This window comes from Tamandua tetradactyla, chromosome 5, assembly GCF_023851605.1.
Source record: "Tamandua tetradactyla isolate mTamTet1 chromosome 5, mTamTet1.pri, whole genome shotgun sequence".
Taxonomy (NCBI): domain Eukaryota; kingdom Metazoa; phylum Chordata; class Mammalia; order Pilosa; family Myrmecophagidae; genus Tamandua; species Tamandua tetradactyla.
In genome coordinates, this window is record NC_135331.1 from 32886160 (window position 1) to 32904153 (window position 17994).

The 17994-nt window shown below is 42.1% G+C and overlaps 1 long non-coding RNA gene across 1 annotated transcript in view; it reads left to right on the forward strand.

The window, feature by feature from the left end:
- Positions 1 to 12271, forward strand: part of LOC143683991 (uncharacterized) — a 54428-nt gene extending 42157 nt beyond the window's left edge. The window contains exon 5 of the long non-coding RNA XR_013175781.1: positions 5277 to 12271. This is a non-coding gene — a long non-coding RNA (uncharacterized LOC143683991). The remainder of the gene's footprint in view (positions 1 to 5276) is intronic.
- Positions 12272 to 17994: the final 5723 nt, after the last annotated feature.

The window sequence follows — 17994 nt, forward strand, 5'->3', positions numbered from 1 at the left end:
CCAACATTTTCCTCTAACTGTTTTATGGTCTTAGACCTAATGTTTAGATCTTTGATCCATTTTGAGTTAACTTTTGTATAGGGTGTGAGAGATGGGTCTTCTTTCATTCTTTTGCATATGGATATCCAGTTCTCTAGGCACCATTTATTGAAGAGACTGTTCTGTCCCAGGTGAATTGGCTTGACTGCCTTATCAAAGATCAAATGTCCATAGATGAGAGGGTCTATATCTGAGCACTCTATTCGATTCCATTGGTTGATATATCTATCTTTATGCCAATACCATGCTGTTTTGACCACTGTGGCTTCATAATATGCCTTAAAGTCAGGCAGCGCGAGACCTCCAGCTTCGTTTTTTTTCCTCAAGATGTTTTTAGCAATTCGGGGCACCCTGCCCTTCCAGATAAATTTGCTTATTGGTTTTTCTATTTCTGAAAAATAAGTTGTTGGGATTTTGATTGGTATTGCATTGAATCTGTAAATCAATTTAGGTAGGATTGACATCTTGACTATATTTAGTCTCCAATCCATGAACACGGTATGCCCTTCCATCTATTTAGGTCTTCTGTGATTTCTTTTAACAGTTTTTTGTAGTTTTCCTTGTATAGGTTTTTTGTCTCTTTGGTTAAATTTATTCCTAGGTATTTTATTCTTTTAGTTGCGATTGTAAATGGGATTCGTTTCTTGATTTCCGCCTCAGCTTGTTCATTACTAGTGTATAGAAAAGCTACAGATTTTTGAATGTTGATCTTGTAGCCTGCTACTTTGCTGTACTCATTTATTAGCTCTAGTAATTTTGTTGTGGATTTTTCTGGGTTTGCGACATATAGTATCATATCGTCTGCAAACAATGATAGTTTTACTTCTTCCTTTCCTATTTTGATGCCTTGTATTTCTTTTTCTTGCCTAATTGCTCTGGCTAGAACTTCCAACACAATGTTGAATAATAGTGGTGATAGTGGACATCCTTGTCTTGTTCCTGATCTTAGGGGGAAAGTTTTCAATTTTTCCCCATTGAGGATGATATTAGCTGTGGGTTTTTCATATATTCCCTCTATCATTTTAAGGAAGTTCCCTTGTATTCCTATCTTTTGAAGTGTTTTCAGCAGGAAAGGATGTTGAATCTTGTCAAATGCCTTCTCTGCATCAGTTGAGATAATCATGTGATTTTTCTGCTTTGATTTGTTGATATGGTGTATTACATTAATTGATTTTCTTATGTTGAACCATCCTTGCATACCTGGGATGAATCCTACTTGGTCATGATGTATAATTCTTTTAATGTGTTGTTGGATACGATTTGCTAGAATTTTATTGAGAATTTTTGCATCTGTATTCATTAGAGAGATTGGTCTGTAGTTTTCTTTTTTTGTAATATCTTTGCCTGGTTTTGGTATGAGGGTGATGTTGGCTTCATAGAATGAATTAGGTAGTTTTCCCTCCACTTCGATTATGTTGAAGAGTTTGAGGAGAGTAGGTACTAATTCTTTCTGGAATGTTTGATAGAATTCACATGTGAAGCCGTCTGGTCCTGGACTTTTCTTTTTAGGGAGCTTTTGAATAACTAATTCAATCTCTTTACTTGTGATTGGTTTGTTGAGGTCGTCTATTTCTTCTTGAGTCAAAGTTGGTTGTGTTCATGTCTTTCCAGGAACCTGTCCATTTTTATCTAAATTGTTGTATTTATTAACGTAAAGTTGTTCATAGTATCCTGTTATTACCTCCTTTATTTCTGTGAGGTCAGTAGTTATGTCTCCTCTTTCATTTCTAATCTTATTTATTTGCATCCTCTCTCTTCTTCTTTTTGTCAATCTTGCTAAGGGCCCATCAATCTTGTTGATTTTCTCATAGAACCAACTTCTGGTCTTACTGATTTTCTCTATTGTTTTCATGTTTTCAATTTCATTTATTTCTGCTCTAATCTTTGTTATTTCTTTCCTTTTGCTTGCTTTGGGATTAGTTTGCTGTTCTTCCTCCAGTTCTTCCAAGTGGACAGTTAATTCCTGCATTTTTGCCTTTTCTTCTTTTCTGATAAAGGCATTTAGGGCAATAAATTTCCCTCTTAGCACTGCCTTTGCTGCGTCCCATAAGTTTTGGTATGTTGTGTCTTCATTTTCATTTGCCTCTAGGTATTTACTAATTTCTCTTGCAATTTCTTCTTTGACCCACTTGTTGTTTAAGAGTGTGTTGTTGAGCCTCCATGTATTTATGAATTTTCTGGCACTCCGCCTATTATTGATTTCCAACTTCATTCCTTTATGATCCGAGAAAGTGTTGTGTATGATTTCAATATTTTTAAATTTGTTAAGACTTGCTTTGTGACCCAGCATATGGTCTATCTTTGAGAATGATCCATGAACACTTGAAAAAAAGGTGTATCCTGCTGTTGTGGGATGTAATGTCCTATAAATGTCTGTTAAGTCAAGCTCATTTATAGTAATATTCAGGTTCTCTATTTCTTTATTGATCCTCTGTGTAGATGTTCTGTCCATTGATGAGAGTGGTGAATTGAAGTCTCCAACTATTATGGTATGTGTGTCTATTTCCCTTTTCAGTGTTTGCTGTGTATTCCTCACGTATTTTGGGGCATTCTGGTTTGGTGCGTAATAATTTATGATTGTTATGTCTTCTTGCTTAATTGTTCCTTTTAATAGTATATAGTGTCCTTCTTTGTCTCTTTTAACTGTTTTACATTTGAAGTCTAACTTGTTGGATATTAGTATAGCCACTCCTGCTCTTTTCTGGTTGTTATTTGCATGAAATATCTTTTCCCAACCTTTCACTTTCAACCTATGTTTATCTTTGGGTCTAAGATGTGTTTCCTGTAGACAGCATATAGAAGGATCCTGTTTTTTAATCCATTCTGCCAGTCTTTGTCTTTTGATTGGGGAATTCAGTCCATTAACATTTAGTGTTATTACTGTTTGGATAATATTTTCCTCTAACATTTTGCCTTTTGTATTATATATATCATATCTGATTTTCCTTCTTTCTACACTCTTCTCCATACCTCTCTCTTCTGTCTTTTTGTATCTGACTCTAGTGCTCCCTTTAGTATTTCTTGCAGAGCTGGTCTGTTGGTCACAAATTCTCTCAGTGACTTTTTGTCTGAGAATGTTTTAATTTCTCCCTCATTTTTGAAGGACAATTTTGCTGGATATAGGAGTCTTGGTTGGCAGTTTTTCTCTTTTAGTAATTTAAATATATCATCCCACTGTCTTCTAGCTTCCGTGGTTTCTGCTGAGAAATCTACACATAGTCTTATTGGGTTTCCCTTGTATGTGATGGATTGTTTTTCTCTTGCTGCTTTCAAGATCCTCTCTTTCTCTTTGACCTCTGACATTCTAACTAGTAAGTGTCTTGGAGAACGCCTATTTGGGTCTAATCCTCTTTGGGGTGCACTGCACTTCTTGGATCTGTAATTTTAGGTCTTTCATAAGAGTTGGGAAATTTTCAGTGATAATTTCTTCCATTAGTTTTTCTCCTCCTTTTCCCTTCTCTTCTCCTTCTGGGACACCCACAACACGTATATTTTTGCGGTTCATATTGTCCTTGAGTTCCCTGATACCCTGTTCAAATATTTCCATTCTTTTCCCGATAGTTTCTGTTTCTTTTTGGAATTCAGATGTTCTATCCTCCAAATCACTAATTCTATCTTCTGTCTCTTTAAATCTATCATTGTAGGTATCCATTGTTTTTTCCATCTTTTCTACTTTATCCTTCACTTCCATAAGTTCTGTGATTTGTTTTTTCAGTTTTTCTATTTCTTCTTTATGTTCAGCCCATGTCTTCTTCATGTCCTCCCTCAATTTATCGATTTCATTTTTGAAGAGGTTTTCCATTTCTGTTCGTATATTCAGCATTAGTTGTCTCAGCTCTTGTATCTCATTTGAACTATTGGTTTGTTCCTTTGACTGGGCCATATTCTCAATCTTCTGAGCGTGGACCATTATCTTCTGTTGCTGGCGTCTGGGCATTTAGTCAGATTTCCCTGGGTGTTGGACCCAACAAGGTTGAAAGATTTTTCTGTGAAATCTCTGGGTTGTTTTTCTTATCCTGCCCAGTAGTTGGCGCTCATGGCACACGTTTGTCTCATGTGTTTGGAAGGGATCCCCCCGGTCACCGATCTCCGCGGCCTGGGGATTTCCGATCCAATTCTCTCCGTTGGTTCAGGGGCTGTGCGTGGTGGGGGCGTCAGCCGCCGTGGCTTGAGGGGACCCTGTGGCTGGTCACCGGCCGCCGCGGCCTGTGGAATTCCCCACCAGACCAGGAAGCCGCCCGCGGGGGAGGGTCACCGCGGCTTGGGTAGCCCTCTGATCTGAGACTCGTAGCCGGACCAGGAAGCCGCCCGCAAAAGAGGGGCGCCGGCCCCCTCGGCTTGGGAAACTTGCCTCTCCGAGACTCTTTGCCGGCCCGGGAAGGAGGGAGGGAGGAGCTCCAGCCTCCACAGCTGCCGCTGCTCGGGAAATCGCGCACCGCTTGGGGATCTCACCGCAGCCGAGTCTCGCAGTCAGACTAGCCAGTCCAGACTGGGGTACGCTGTGTGTCCATTCCCTGTCGTGGCCCCGGGAGCTGTTCTGCACTGTTTCAGTTCACCTAGTAGTTGCTTTGGAGGAGGAACTAAGACACACGTACCTTACTAAGCCGCCATCTTGGCCCTGCCCCGGTTTTGACTTTTTTTATGGCCTTAGAACTGTAAATTTGTAACCTAATAAAACCCCGTTGGAAAAGCCAAAAAAAATCTGTTGTGTGCTTCTAGTATATTTTTAATTTCTCTGTGCCTTTCATTCCCATAGATGTTATTTTTCATTCCAGGCTTTCAAATTCTTCTTTATGCTGACTCACTGTCTTCTTGGTATCCTTTTTCTCTTTATACCCATTTTCCTTTATTTGTTTGAATTGATTCAGATTTGTCTGAACATCTTTAATTAGTTACTCCAGATTCTATATCTCTTCTGACTTTTTCTTTTTATTTGCTCCTTTGACTGGGCCATATCTTCCTATTTCCTGTATGGCTTATTTTTTATTATGTCTGGGTGTCAGATTATCTTGGTGAGTGTGCCAGTTTGAAAAGATTTATATACTCTAGAAAAGCCATGTTTTAATCCTAATTCCATTTTGTAAAGGCAGCCATTTCTTCTAATCCCTACTCAGTACTATAGGTTGGAAATTTGGTTAGGTTATCTCTATGGAAGTGTGACTCACCCAGTTGTGGGTATTAAACTTGATTAGATGCATGGCTCGACCATTCCAGGTTGGTCTTGTTTATTTTACTAGAATCCTTTAAAAGAGGAAGCATTTTGGAAAAGGCTTGAGATTCTGAGAGAGCAGAAAATGATGAGAGCCACAAAGCAGAGAACCCATGCCACCAGACGCCTTTGGAGATGAAGAAGGCATACATCCTTGGGGAAGCTTCATGAAACAAGAAGCCTGGATGGAAAGCTAGCAGACCTCGCCATGTTCACCACATGCCTTTCCAGTTGAGAAAGAAACCCTGAACTTCATCGGCCTTTCTTGAGTGAAGGTAACCTCTTGTTGGTGCCTTAATTTGGACATTTTTATAGACTTCCTTTAACTGGGACATCTCTTGGTCTTAGAACTGTAAACTGTCAACTTATTAAATTCCCCCCCCCCCTTTTTTTTTTACATGGGCAGGCACCAGGAATCGAACCCGGGTCCTCGGGCATGGCAGGCAAGCACTCTTACCTGCTGAGCCACCGTGGCCCGCCCTTAAATTCCCCTTTTTAAAAGTCACTCTGTTTCTGGCATTTCATCAGCTAGCAAACTAGAACAGTGAGTTTACTCTGAAGGTCAGATTCACTCTCTTGTCAAACCTTTAGTTGTTGATTGGATTTGTGTCAGTGCTCTTCTTTGACACTTGGTTTGTCAGTATTACCCATCTAGGGCTGGGCCAGGGACCCACAAAGGGAGTGCACACCAGCTCCACAGCACCCCAGGGAAAGGTCAGGTAAAGATGCCTAAAAGTCTTCAGTTCCATTCCCAAAGGGTGCACTTTCCTGGCCTGCTCAGCATGTGGTCCTTTCACCGAAAAGCCTTTTATAACCATCTTCCTCAGCGATGCACTTTCCTCACCTGCTAGCAGATGGCAATCTTCTGCAACCTATTCCCCTCAAACCTCAGAAGGCAGGCTCTTATTTCCCTGTTGATTGCAGACAGTGGCTGAGCCATTCTGGGAGGGGCAGGTTTAAACCTCAGGTGGGCCCACAGTTCAAGTTCACTAGCCAAACAGTGGTAGAGTGCTAGATCATGTCCCACCATGTTTTGGTGAGAGTGACCCTCCACTCCCCTTTCAGTCTGGAGCTGTCCATTGGCCAGAGACTCAAGAATATGATGTCTTCTGCCGTAAGAGTAAGGGGTGGGCTCTAAGAGGTGGGGGACTCACTTTTCCCACCACAGCATCCCCACCTCCTTCTCACACTTTCCTAGGTATTGTAGAGCTTTAACCAGCACCCCCAACACCCCCATCTCCAGGACCCTCGATCTGTTGCTGTGGACAGTTTCTGCCTGTCCCCTAGTTTTTTTGGGAGAGAAGTGAACCCAGCCCCTCCTTAATCAGCCATCTTGGATCCCAGAAGATTTACTTTTTCCAGTTTCTCTTTCTCATCTAGGATTTTGTTGATGATTGGGTTTTTGTTTAGGCTCTTCTTTGACCCTTAGTTCATCAGTATTTCCCAGTCAAAACAGTCCCACACTATGGGTGCAGACCAGTTCCAAAGGGCCTTGGGGGAGGGGGTTAGGAAAGATGCCAAAAGCCTTATTTCCACTCCCCACGGGTATGATTTCCTGGCCTTCCCAGCAGATGGCACTCTTCAGTAATCTGTTCCCCACAACTTTAAGAAGGCAGGGTATTTTTAGTCTTCTTGTGGTTCTCCCTCTGATGGAGGTTGAAACAATGATGTAAGCAATGCCTCTCTGGGATGGGTTAGAGCAGTGGAACCCAACCACTGAAATTCATCAGTTAATAGCTGACTTAGTACTGGGCTGTTTTCCCCTCTGTTCTTTTTTTAATTTTTTTTTTTTTTTAAACATGGGCAGGCACTGGGAATCGAACCTAGGTCCTCTGGCATGGCAGGCAAGCATTCTTGCCTGCTGAGCCACCGTGGCCCTCCCCTCTGTTCTTGACAAAGAACACTTCCATGGTCTCCCAGTCCCCAGTAGCCTGCCAGGTAGGAGCCAGCCATCCTGAAGCTACTTGTCTCAAGGTGCCAGGAGCCTTGGCCATGGGATTTTTCTCAGTCTTAGTCCCACTGTTCCCTGGATGCTGTGCAGTACACCCCTAGTCTTTGGAACCCCAGAACTGTTGTTTGTGTCTATCCATTAGCTGTTTGGGGGAGAGGAATGAATCCCAAACTCTCCATCATCTTACCTAAAGTCCCTAGGTTAATCCTCCCCATTTAATTCTTTGTATATGGATTCCTTTAAGTCATTGAACATGTTTAAGACAGTTGATTTAAAATCGTTGACTAATAGATCCAATGTATGAGCTTCCCTGGGGATGGTTTCTTACAAATTCTTTTTTCTTGTGAACAGACCATACTTTCCTGTTTCTAATTGTTGAAAATCTGACATTATAAGTATTTAATATTGTTGTAATTGTGGAAATCTAGTTCTTCCGCTTCTCTGGAGTTGCTAGGGTTTCTGTTGTTGAGGGCTGGAGCTGTCCAAGTGTGACTTTTGTAAACAGGTTTTACTCCCAAATGGGGAATGGAAAGAGAAAAGAGGGGGGAGAAAAGGACTGTCTCTTGAAGACTCTTTGGCTGCTTTGCCTTGGGTGGTTGGAACAATGACCATCATTAGAGCCAGCCTCCCAGTTATCTGAAGTAGCCACTCAAAAGAAGTGATCAGAAGTCAGACCATACACACAGATTTTAGATACTGTGCTGATTTGAAATCATTATATACCCCAGAAAAGCCACGTTTTTTTCTCCTAATCCAGTCTTGTGAGGGCAGACCTATTGTTTCCTTGGAGAATATGACATACCCAATTGTGGGTGTGACCTTTTCCTTAGATGGAGATGTGACTCCACCCATTTAAGGTATATCTTGATTAGTTTACTGAAGTCCTTTAAAAGGGAAACATTTTGGAGAGAACACAGTTCTTCAGAGCCCACCACAGAGACACAGATATTTGAAGATGCTTCAAGTGCTGAGAGAACAGGCACCTGGACACAGACATTTGGAGATGCAGAGCCTAGCAGATGTCGCCGTGTGCTTTCCCATGAGATGCTAAGCAAACCAAGAACCCGAGCTGAGTTCCAGAAGAGCTAAGTGAAGGCCCACCGATGCTTGAAAAGGGAACTACCAGCATCAGAAGCTGGAAGCAACAGAACTGGGAACAAGGACCAGCAGATGCCAGCCACATGCCTTCCTATTTAATAGACATCAGCCTTCCTTGAATTAAGATATCTTTTGCTGGATGCCATAGTTTGGACATTTTTATGGCCTTAGAACTATAAACTTGTAACTTAATAAATTCCTTTTTTAAAAGCTTTTCATTTTTGGTATATTGCATTCTGTCAGCCTGTGGCAAACTAATACAGATACCTTATCGCTCACCCTGACAAGCTGCATCAGGAGTCCCAACTGCAATTCCCACTGCTGTATGCCATGCAGTTGGGAGATGGGGGCTGAGGCTGCTACAAGGAGAGTGAAATTCACTACTATTTACCACAGTTTACCTGTTCCTCCAGTTCTTCCTTTAGTACTGCACAGCGTTTCACTGGACTCCAGAATTTCATAATAGTTGATACAGACAATGCCTATCAATTCAATAGTTCTTTTGGTGTGGGAATTGATTCCTGGAGTGGCTTCCTACTCTACCATCTTCCCACAAGTCCCATATTATTTTGATGGACAGTTATAGGGGAAACTCACCACTAACAGTGGCATGAGTTTATTTTGTTTTTGTTTTAAGTGACCTAGGACCCTAGTGTCACTTTCCCTTAGCCCCAAGAGACGTAAGCTATCTGGCACATAGAGATAGCTTACTTCAGCCATTAATGCCAATGATACACTACCACAGCAAAGATTGTGGGTGCCCATGACTGCACCAGCCAGGCCATCCCCCAAAGAGGGAAGATGAGGAAATTGGGATATTGTTTGGGATTCTCTAGTATTCTTTTCTCTTGCTCAGTTATTGGAGTGTTAGCCTCTCACCGGCACTTCCTTCTACTATACTGGCCTCAGATCACTCTTCAAACATTCAGGGTTCCAATGGACTCTTTTCTATGAAGTTCTGAGAGGAAGATGGGTAACTGAGTAGTATTGAAGTACAATGGCTAAAGAACAAAATTATGAACTGATGAGTGAAGGTCAAGTTCATCAAATAGGAAGTTTGTAGGTGTTACCTACTGATGCACACTGATTATACAAGTCAGTAATATCTATTGTTGCCAGTACGCCTCCTGACAGGAAGTTGGGCCACCTGAGCCAGATCACTGCTCCATTTGAACCACCTCAGATGCTTGAAGACCACTGGCAAGAAATAAGGTTCACAAAGCTTTATAAGAGCGTTAGGGTTGGAGCATTATGATCATGAATTGCCTTTGGTGTCTTGCTCTGGTGGATGCCGTTTTGTGCCATCCAGATCCCCCTTGAGTATGGAAGCTGCTGGGAGGGCAGCTTGGTAGACAGTCCTCTGTTGAGTGACTCCTTGCCTAAGGTCTTGCCCTCCTTCCCAGGGTAGCCTGCAGTCAGTGACTGATAGACGCAGGTGTATGAAGGTCTGGTCCTCTTGCTTCAACTTGGGACAGGTTTGAAAGGTCAGTCTTTCTTCAGAACTCTTCTCAAGGTCAACTAAGGCCTCTGTTGAGACTGCATGGCTGCTTTGACTTCTCTCTCTGCCCAATTCTGTTCCCTTCTGTTCCACAGGTGTAATAGTTTCTGTCTTGGTTGGCTTCCTGGGGAATCCAACCTGCAACACCCATCCACCATACAATTTTATCCTAGCTGCCAAACCAAAGGATCTAGCTGCCCCACTTTCCCATAGATGCCTTTCTTTCAGATTTCAAAGGAGGGCCAGGGAGCTAAGCATAAGAAGTGTATAGGTTTCATATGGCTGCTGTACCAAAGTACCACAGACTTATTGGCTTAAAACAGCACAAGTTTATTCTCTTACTGTTCTGGAGGTCAGAAGTCAAAATCAAAGTGATAGTAGGGCTGTCCTGGAAGCTTCAGGGAAAATGAGATTCCTTGCCTTTTCAGCTTCTAAAGACTGCCTGCATTTCTTGGACCCCCGGCATCATCCTTCCATCACTCTAACCTCTTGCTTTATTCATCACATCTACTGACTCTGATCCTACCTCCTTCTCATAAGGACCCTTGTGATAACGCTGGACCCTGTCAAGTAATCCAGGATAATGTCCCAGCTCAAAGTCCTTACCTTAATAACATCTGCAAAATCCCTTTTACCAAGTAAAATATTCACAACTTCTGGGGATTAGGAGATGGACAGCCATCTACAACAAGGATACATAACAATCATCACCACTGAACCTTTCAAAAGGAGATGAATGAGGCTAATTATAAGCTATTCTTTTACCAGCATACTAGAGGGAAGACAGATGACATTTTCCTAGCCCAGATAAGAAACCCTGTCTGAAAAGGAAGTCTGCTCATCTAATGCCTGGAGCCAAGGTTTAGAAAAGAACCAGTGTACATTAAAACATTGAAAGAAAGGGGTGATGAATTGATGTGAGAGATTACTGGGATTTAAGGAGGCAAGGGAACAGAGGGGGTCTTTCTAGGCATGGAATTATTTGTTTCACTTTCATCTGATCTACTGACTTTTTTAAAAAATGAAGATAAAAATCTATCAAGTTTAGATGAATTTAGTTTTTCCTCTAAACCTGTACCTTCCTTCCTTTCCTCCATCTTAGTAAGTGGTACCACCATCTACCCAGTTAATCAAAGATTGATTCCTCTTCCTTTTTCTCTAGAATGGCTCAGCAAATCCTATGTTGTCTACTTTATGGATCTCTCTCGAGCCTGCACATCCCCTTCTCTCCATATCCACTGACCCTCCATAATTTTTGGTGGGGCTATGACAACAGCTTCCTCATTACTGGCTTTTGGATCACACAGACTCAAGTTTAAGTCCTCATTCTGCCACATTAGTTGGGTAACCTTGGGCAAGGCTTTCACCTCTCTGAGCTTCATTTTCCATCATCAACTGTAAAATGGGGATAACAGCACCTCTCTTAAAGGGTCATCGTAAGGACTCACTGAGCTGATACGTAGCTTGGCACACAGCCTGCAGTGAGTTACCATCTTCCCTTTCTTTCCCTTTTCTTCCTTGACGCTTTAGTTTAAATGCAACTTCCTTAGACCCACTCCCCTAACTTCCTCCAGAGTCAAAGCATGTACCCCACAGCCAGCCTGTCCTTCAGCATTAGTCACCCTTACGTACCCTCTTTAAAAAAATCATCTCCAGGAAGACAAGGATCCTGGCTTTCGGTGCCTAAATGGCTACCTCATATTTTGTTGGTGCTCTCATTTTGTTTATAAGCTGGTATCTTCATGCAGAATCAAAGGTTCTCAGGCATGGGGTCCCTGTAAGTTATAACCATAAATTGTAAAGCAGATGATTACATTACATAACAAATAATGATGACCAAGAATATCCCATCATTGCCATATGACCAGGAGCCTCTACCACCCTCCTGAAAGATCTGACATACTTCCCTCTTCTCTCTGGTTTGGTAAATACAGGTAAAAGATGCTATTGACCTTGGTGCTGGGTAGGTGTCAGGGCAAACAAGCAGGATCCCCATTTCCTCCCATTGCACACTTCACCAGAAAGCAGCTAAGTCTTAGTCACAGTGGAGATGGTAGAGGGCAAGCTTTGGCAGGATGCCACTCTGTTCCTGCAGAACAGCTAGACTTTATAAAACATGATCCATTTCCTCATTGGATCCTTAACAGCCCATTAGCTAAGTTGGACAATCAACCCCACAGATGAAAAATTAAAGCAGAATAGAGTGAGCAAGACCACACCTGAGATAAGCAGTAGAAGGGTCTAGAACACAGTTCCTTCAGCCCCTGGTCAGCTCAGGGATGATGGGCAGTGTAGGGCTATGCATGTGCAGCACTTTGCTGGGGTTCTTCAGTCTGATAGTTGTAGCTGTCTCAATCCCTGAAGGAACTGGTGTGTGCTGGACATTGATCTTAAATGCAGATTTGTCCCTGCATTAGGCATGGAAGTATTGTAATTACGTGCGAAAGCTCTTCCTCAGAAACAAAGTAAATTTTGAGTAGCAGATTCCTTTTTGCGATGTTGACTGCTTCATGCATAATTTAATATTCTGGGTTTGGAGAAGAAATAGTCCTATGTAAATTCAATATAATAACATTAGAACTTTAAAATTAAATGTTCCTTTGGAATTGCTCTTGAACTTGTCTCCCTCTGAGCATGTGGCCTCTGTTCTCCCTGCCTATCTTCCCTTGCCTCTCAGTATCCCACGCTGAGGCATCTTCCACCCACACTATTCAGATTTAGGACTTGGTTCTGGAGTGACTGGGTACTGCAGTGGTTGAGTGTAGCTGCTGGGGGCAGAAAGTGCAGATCAAACTGTGGCTCCACTTTTTGTTCTCAGTGTGACCTTGGGCTGGGACTTAACAGCTCTGCTGGCTCAGTTGCCTTATTTTCAAGTAAGAATATGATAGTACCTCCCTCACAGGGTTGATAAGAGAAACAATGAGTTAATTCATGGAAAGTACTTAACCACTGCCTAGCCTGTGACAAATCTTGCCTGTCATCATACTGTTGAATTATCTGTTCAGAAATTTCAAACAGCTATAGATTTGAGACCAGTGTTTGGACTGATAGACTTTTTTGCCCTAAGCTTTTAACAGATACTCCCTGCCTACCTTCATCTGCTAATCCATACACTCCTGGCACAGTTCTCCAACATACCCTTCTGTCTTGGTTCATATCTACCCAGTGTGGCCACTTGTTGGAAGTCATGGCTGTCCCTCAAGGGCAGGCTTCCTAGGTGCTCTCTTGGTGAAGCACTCCCTGGTCAGACATGTCGTATGGGCTTGTTTCTTCCTGAGCAGGTATCCAAGTTCTTGTAACCACTGGGTTGTGGAAGAAAGCTAAAGTCATCAGATATGAAGAATATTCTCCAGACAACTGACCAATCACTTATAAAATGACTCTCCACTCAAATGTCTCTCCCTGCTCAACATTCTCCATCCATCGTAGTCAATTTCTCCCATCTCTTACTGAATATAAAATGTAAATTTCTGACATTGAAAATACAACACAAATGGGTACATACACAAATAGGTATTTAAATTTTGTAAAACATGCTGAATTTCATGAAGTTGATGATGTGATGTTGGAGAACTGTCATTGGCAAATGAAAGTCTGATGGACTCAGGTCCATTAACAAATGAAGAGATTGATGTGCATAACCAATTAAGTGCTTCATAGGGGAATCATCTGAATATCAAAGGGCTAAAGGATTAAGGAAGCCCCTTGGTAAAACCTGATGGAACCCCTGCCTATTTTTGCAAAATGGACCCTCTGTCATTGCACTGTGAAAATCAAACACAAAATGACATTCTCCTGGATAACCATACAATTTGGGGAGGGAAACACCTCATAACACCCAAAATATTCTTTTTGTCCTAAGAATCAGCCCATAATCGCAATTGTATTTTGCTGAACAATACTTGTTTTGATTTCATTTTGCAAGATAAAGTTCCAACCAAACCATTTTTCGCTGTTTTGACTTTATTTACCTGCCCAGTTTTCCCTGACAGCATACTCTGACATAGACATTCCTAAATGTCTATGGCAGTTGGAAACGATCAGAAATGCCATTCAGCTCACAGACTCACAGAATGAGTATGTGTATGTGTGGGGGGGGGGGGGGGGAGGGTGGTAGGAGGTGCGTCTGAGTCACCACTGAAGCATAAGAGCCATAGCCTTCAATTACTTGGTGAATGTATCATATTCACAAGTATGTCTAGAGCTGTTGGAGACAAGAACAAAGACCCCATGGGTGAGGCACTGACTAAAGTCCTCAACATGGAGAAGTGGCTGGGTGACCTCAGGTACTCAGGCTGTAGTTCTCAGCCTGATCTGGCCTTATCAGGTATTAGCTGCAATCTCCAAGATGCATCCTGGAGTGCTCTGGGATGTCCCGGTAAGGAAGCAGAGGCCCCTACTCCCTGCCTCCATCCTCCCCTAAAACAGACACAGAGGCTTTGTGCTCTGGTTGGCTCCTTCCTGGCATGGTTCAGAACTTCCCATGGCTGAGCTTATAAACAGACTGATGGAGCTGTTCCCAGATGCAGGGAAGGTTTGTGAGGGTGTCAGGAGGAATTCAACTGTAAGAAGGAAATAGGTGGTTGACTTCCTAGTTGGGGATGGTGGAGAGAAGACAGCAAACTGGCACTGATGTTCACCCCCACTCCAGATGCTGACCATCTGAGGAAGAACCACCAATATCTTAGTGCATGATAACAGGCAGGTAGAAGGCAAAAGCAAAGGCCAGGGGCTACAGGACTTTTCTTCAGTCCCATGGATGGCTCTTATTACTTCCCTCATTTCAACTGGCAGGGCTGGCCTCACAGAGTCCTCGGGACCATGAGAAGACCCTGAGCCAAGGCCCATAGGGCAGGAGAGGGGTGTACACATGAGGTGTGGCCATACAGAGTGGTTCAGGTAGAACATTTGGCGCTCTAGTAGTTTCTTCAAGCCCCTGGGGAAGATCTTTACATTCATTGCTCTGTTCAAGAAAGACATTCCATATAATTTTGTGGTGACACTGTCAGCCATTGACTGTGTACTTTGGATGGACTGTATGGTATGTGAATACATCTTAATAAACGCACATTAAAAAATTTTTTTAAATTAAAAAAAAAGACATTCATATGGAACTGTGGTTAATAAAATGTTCCCATTTAAAATACTTTCATTTATAAAATCTCCAAGGAAGCATGCATGTGGGAAGAGGGAAGAGGACTGAACCTTAGGAATATAAACACTTAGGGAGCAGGTAAAGGAGGAATGAACAGCAAAAAAGGCCAATTGCATAGACAGAGGAACCAGTAGATTTATCAGGGCTGTGTATTGCTGATGGTATAGTGACTAGAGATCTCAGCAGGGAGTGGGCCAAGTGTCTAATGCTGCAGAGGTCAAAAGAAGGAATGTTTGGGGAAGGGGCTAGAGTATACGAATGGTCCTTGGGGACACCTGGGAAGAATGTCAGTAGGGTACCAGGAATAGAAGCTAGAGTGGAGTAGGGTTAGGCATCACTTCCTTTTCCAACTTTGGGCTCTGGGATTTTCATAGGGGCTGTCTTGCTAGAGAATGCAGCCTGAGCCCAGGCCTCTGCCTGAGACATCTGTGCTGCACAGAGGTAAGGCCTACCTGGCTCTACCACATCTTACGACTGGGTCTTTAGCTGAGAACTCATCTGTTCAGCAAAGTGAAGCCACATTTTTCTCCCTGGGATTGTACCCTGGCAGGACTCTTAGATGCTGACTCAACCCCAACAAGAGTTTCTCCATTTCAGAAAAAATAAGCTCTTACTCATCCCTCTTCTCTGCTTTTTTATACAAGTTTAATCCTTAATTTTAAAGTACCAGCACAAATGCATACCTGCATCCATTAAAGAATTTTTAAAAGTTCTTTAGCCTAATAAAAGACACATTATTTTTTGTCTTCTGCTAGTGATATGTTTACAATTTAGTGTAAAGCTCAGAGCAGAATGCTTTTAAGTAAAAACTTTACCCCTGTAAGTGGGAAGCCAGGTCAGAGGCCATTGTCTTCCAGTTTTAATACATGGTGGAACCAAAGTGCTGTCTGTCTCTGACCACTCAGAAATGTTTGCCGGCAGCTAGAATCAGTCAGTCTCATGGACTGGCACCCAACCGTCAAACCCCCATTACATGGCAAGTGTTCTGTTAAAGACAAAGATATAGCTCAGGGAGCATTCATGATCCACCCACAGGCAACACAGCTGGACAGTACAAGACTGGCATTCCGGCCCAGATTTGTGGGCTCCAAAGCCCAGGCTCTTTCCACCAAACTAATTGTTCTCAAACTGCCTTAGTGGCAGTATTTCAGGATTCTTTGCAAGCATTTGCATCAGGCATCATTTTAAATATTAAAAATCATCTTTAATATGTACTCAATGTTTAAAACATATGCATGGACTTTGACTTCCTTGAGACCTCACTGTCAGGCCTTCCTTTCTGTACATGTGTGGACCTCTCAGATGTCCCTGATTTGGAGGGTACTTACCTGGTGCAACGATTACCAAACCCAACCACAACTCAACACTTGGGACCTTACCCACAAATTAACTTTTAGTGTTTAATTATATAACCTTTGGGTATTTCTTACCTGATATATATATATAGGTATTGTATATTCTTCTATTAATCTTTTTTTTCTTATACCTAATTGAGTTTTATCAGTAATAACCAGAAATTGTAAGCAACTTACTAACACTTGCAACCATTTACCTATATGAATTTTTCCTTCATACTATACAACAAAAACAAAGTTCAGAAATAAACTGCATGCTGAAAACAACTAAGCCATTTGCATTAATCAAAAACCCATTCCCCTCCACACTGACTTAATATAATGTTATGACAAACTTAGGTGATTTATGCTGAGCATACCATGTTTTTATGTATTTAAAACATTAAAAAGAAAGGCAGCAATACTGAATTGTACTACTGAAACTTTGTGTTTTAGGAGGAAGAGAAAGACATAATTTAAACCTTTTGGTAGCAACTACTGAGCTTCTCTCCAGCATTTCTAGGTTGGCTAAGTTCTTACTCAAATTCTGCTATTACACATTGTGTGACATTGCCCCAACCTGAATCTCAGTTTCCTCAACAAAAAAGGAAGAGATCTGAACTTCTATTTTACGCATCAAACCTTTCTTTAAAATCCAGTCTTATCTAGGCCAGATAAAACCTGAATAAGTCCCACCCCATGATGGCCCCACAGAGTAGGAGGAAAACAATGGAACTAGCCGATTTAAGGTCTTTTTTAGGTCTTTTCCATCATAAGTGTTAGGATTTACATGAAATCCTAAGGCTGATCCCCACTGGCCCGTGCTTGCTGCACCTCCTGGCTCCTGGACTGAGGGGCTGTGCTGATTCATCTCTTTACACCTGAGATCCTACTTCACAGCACTGACTTGAAACCAGGTCCACCAAAGGACACACACCAAGCCCAAGGCCTGAACAACTGTTTGTGGGTGGAAATAACATGTTTATTCAATTTAAATAATCGCTGAGGCCACAGCAGGATAAATGCTGTTTCAATAGGCAAACACTACTGTCAGCAACAACAGTGTATTTCTTAAACAGTATCTGAGCCTCGTAGGTTATGTTTTCTTTTCAAAAGATAAATTTTATATACCAACTGGGAAGCAATAAAGGCCAATTTTAAATGCTAATGTAAGATAAATTTCACTGAAAATACAACTGAAGTGCAACGGCTATGAACACTCTAAGCAAAGTTGATAGAATGATAGAAAAGATCTCTCAGTGGTAAATAAAACAACAATAGCGGCATCTAAAAACTTTGTAATTTCCACTTCAGAGGCACCCCTTCCCCTCACACTGTCTTCATGCCTCTGGACGCCTTTGGGCAAGTGCATAGCCAAACAGAAGCCAGTTGACCAGATAGGTAACTGGCACCTGTAGAGAACATGCAGCAAACTTGACACAGACTGGAAAAGAGCATATTGTTTGGTTATGTGCAGGGGATAGGAGGATTCCTGTTTAACAGGCAGTAGTTTAAGAGGATCACCTTCTATTCCTGACTAGAAGCCTCTCAGGCATTCTAGTCCTCACCTCAAAAAATTCTCTCAGTGACCTCAACTTACAACAACCTTCTTGGGGACTGATTCATGTCCCCCAGAGAACGCATATTCAGGTCCCAACCCGTGGTCCTGTGGGTGTGAACCCATTTGTTAATAGGACCTTTGAAGATGTT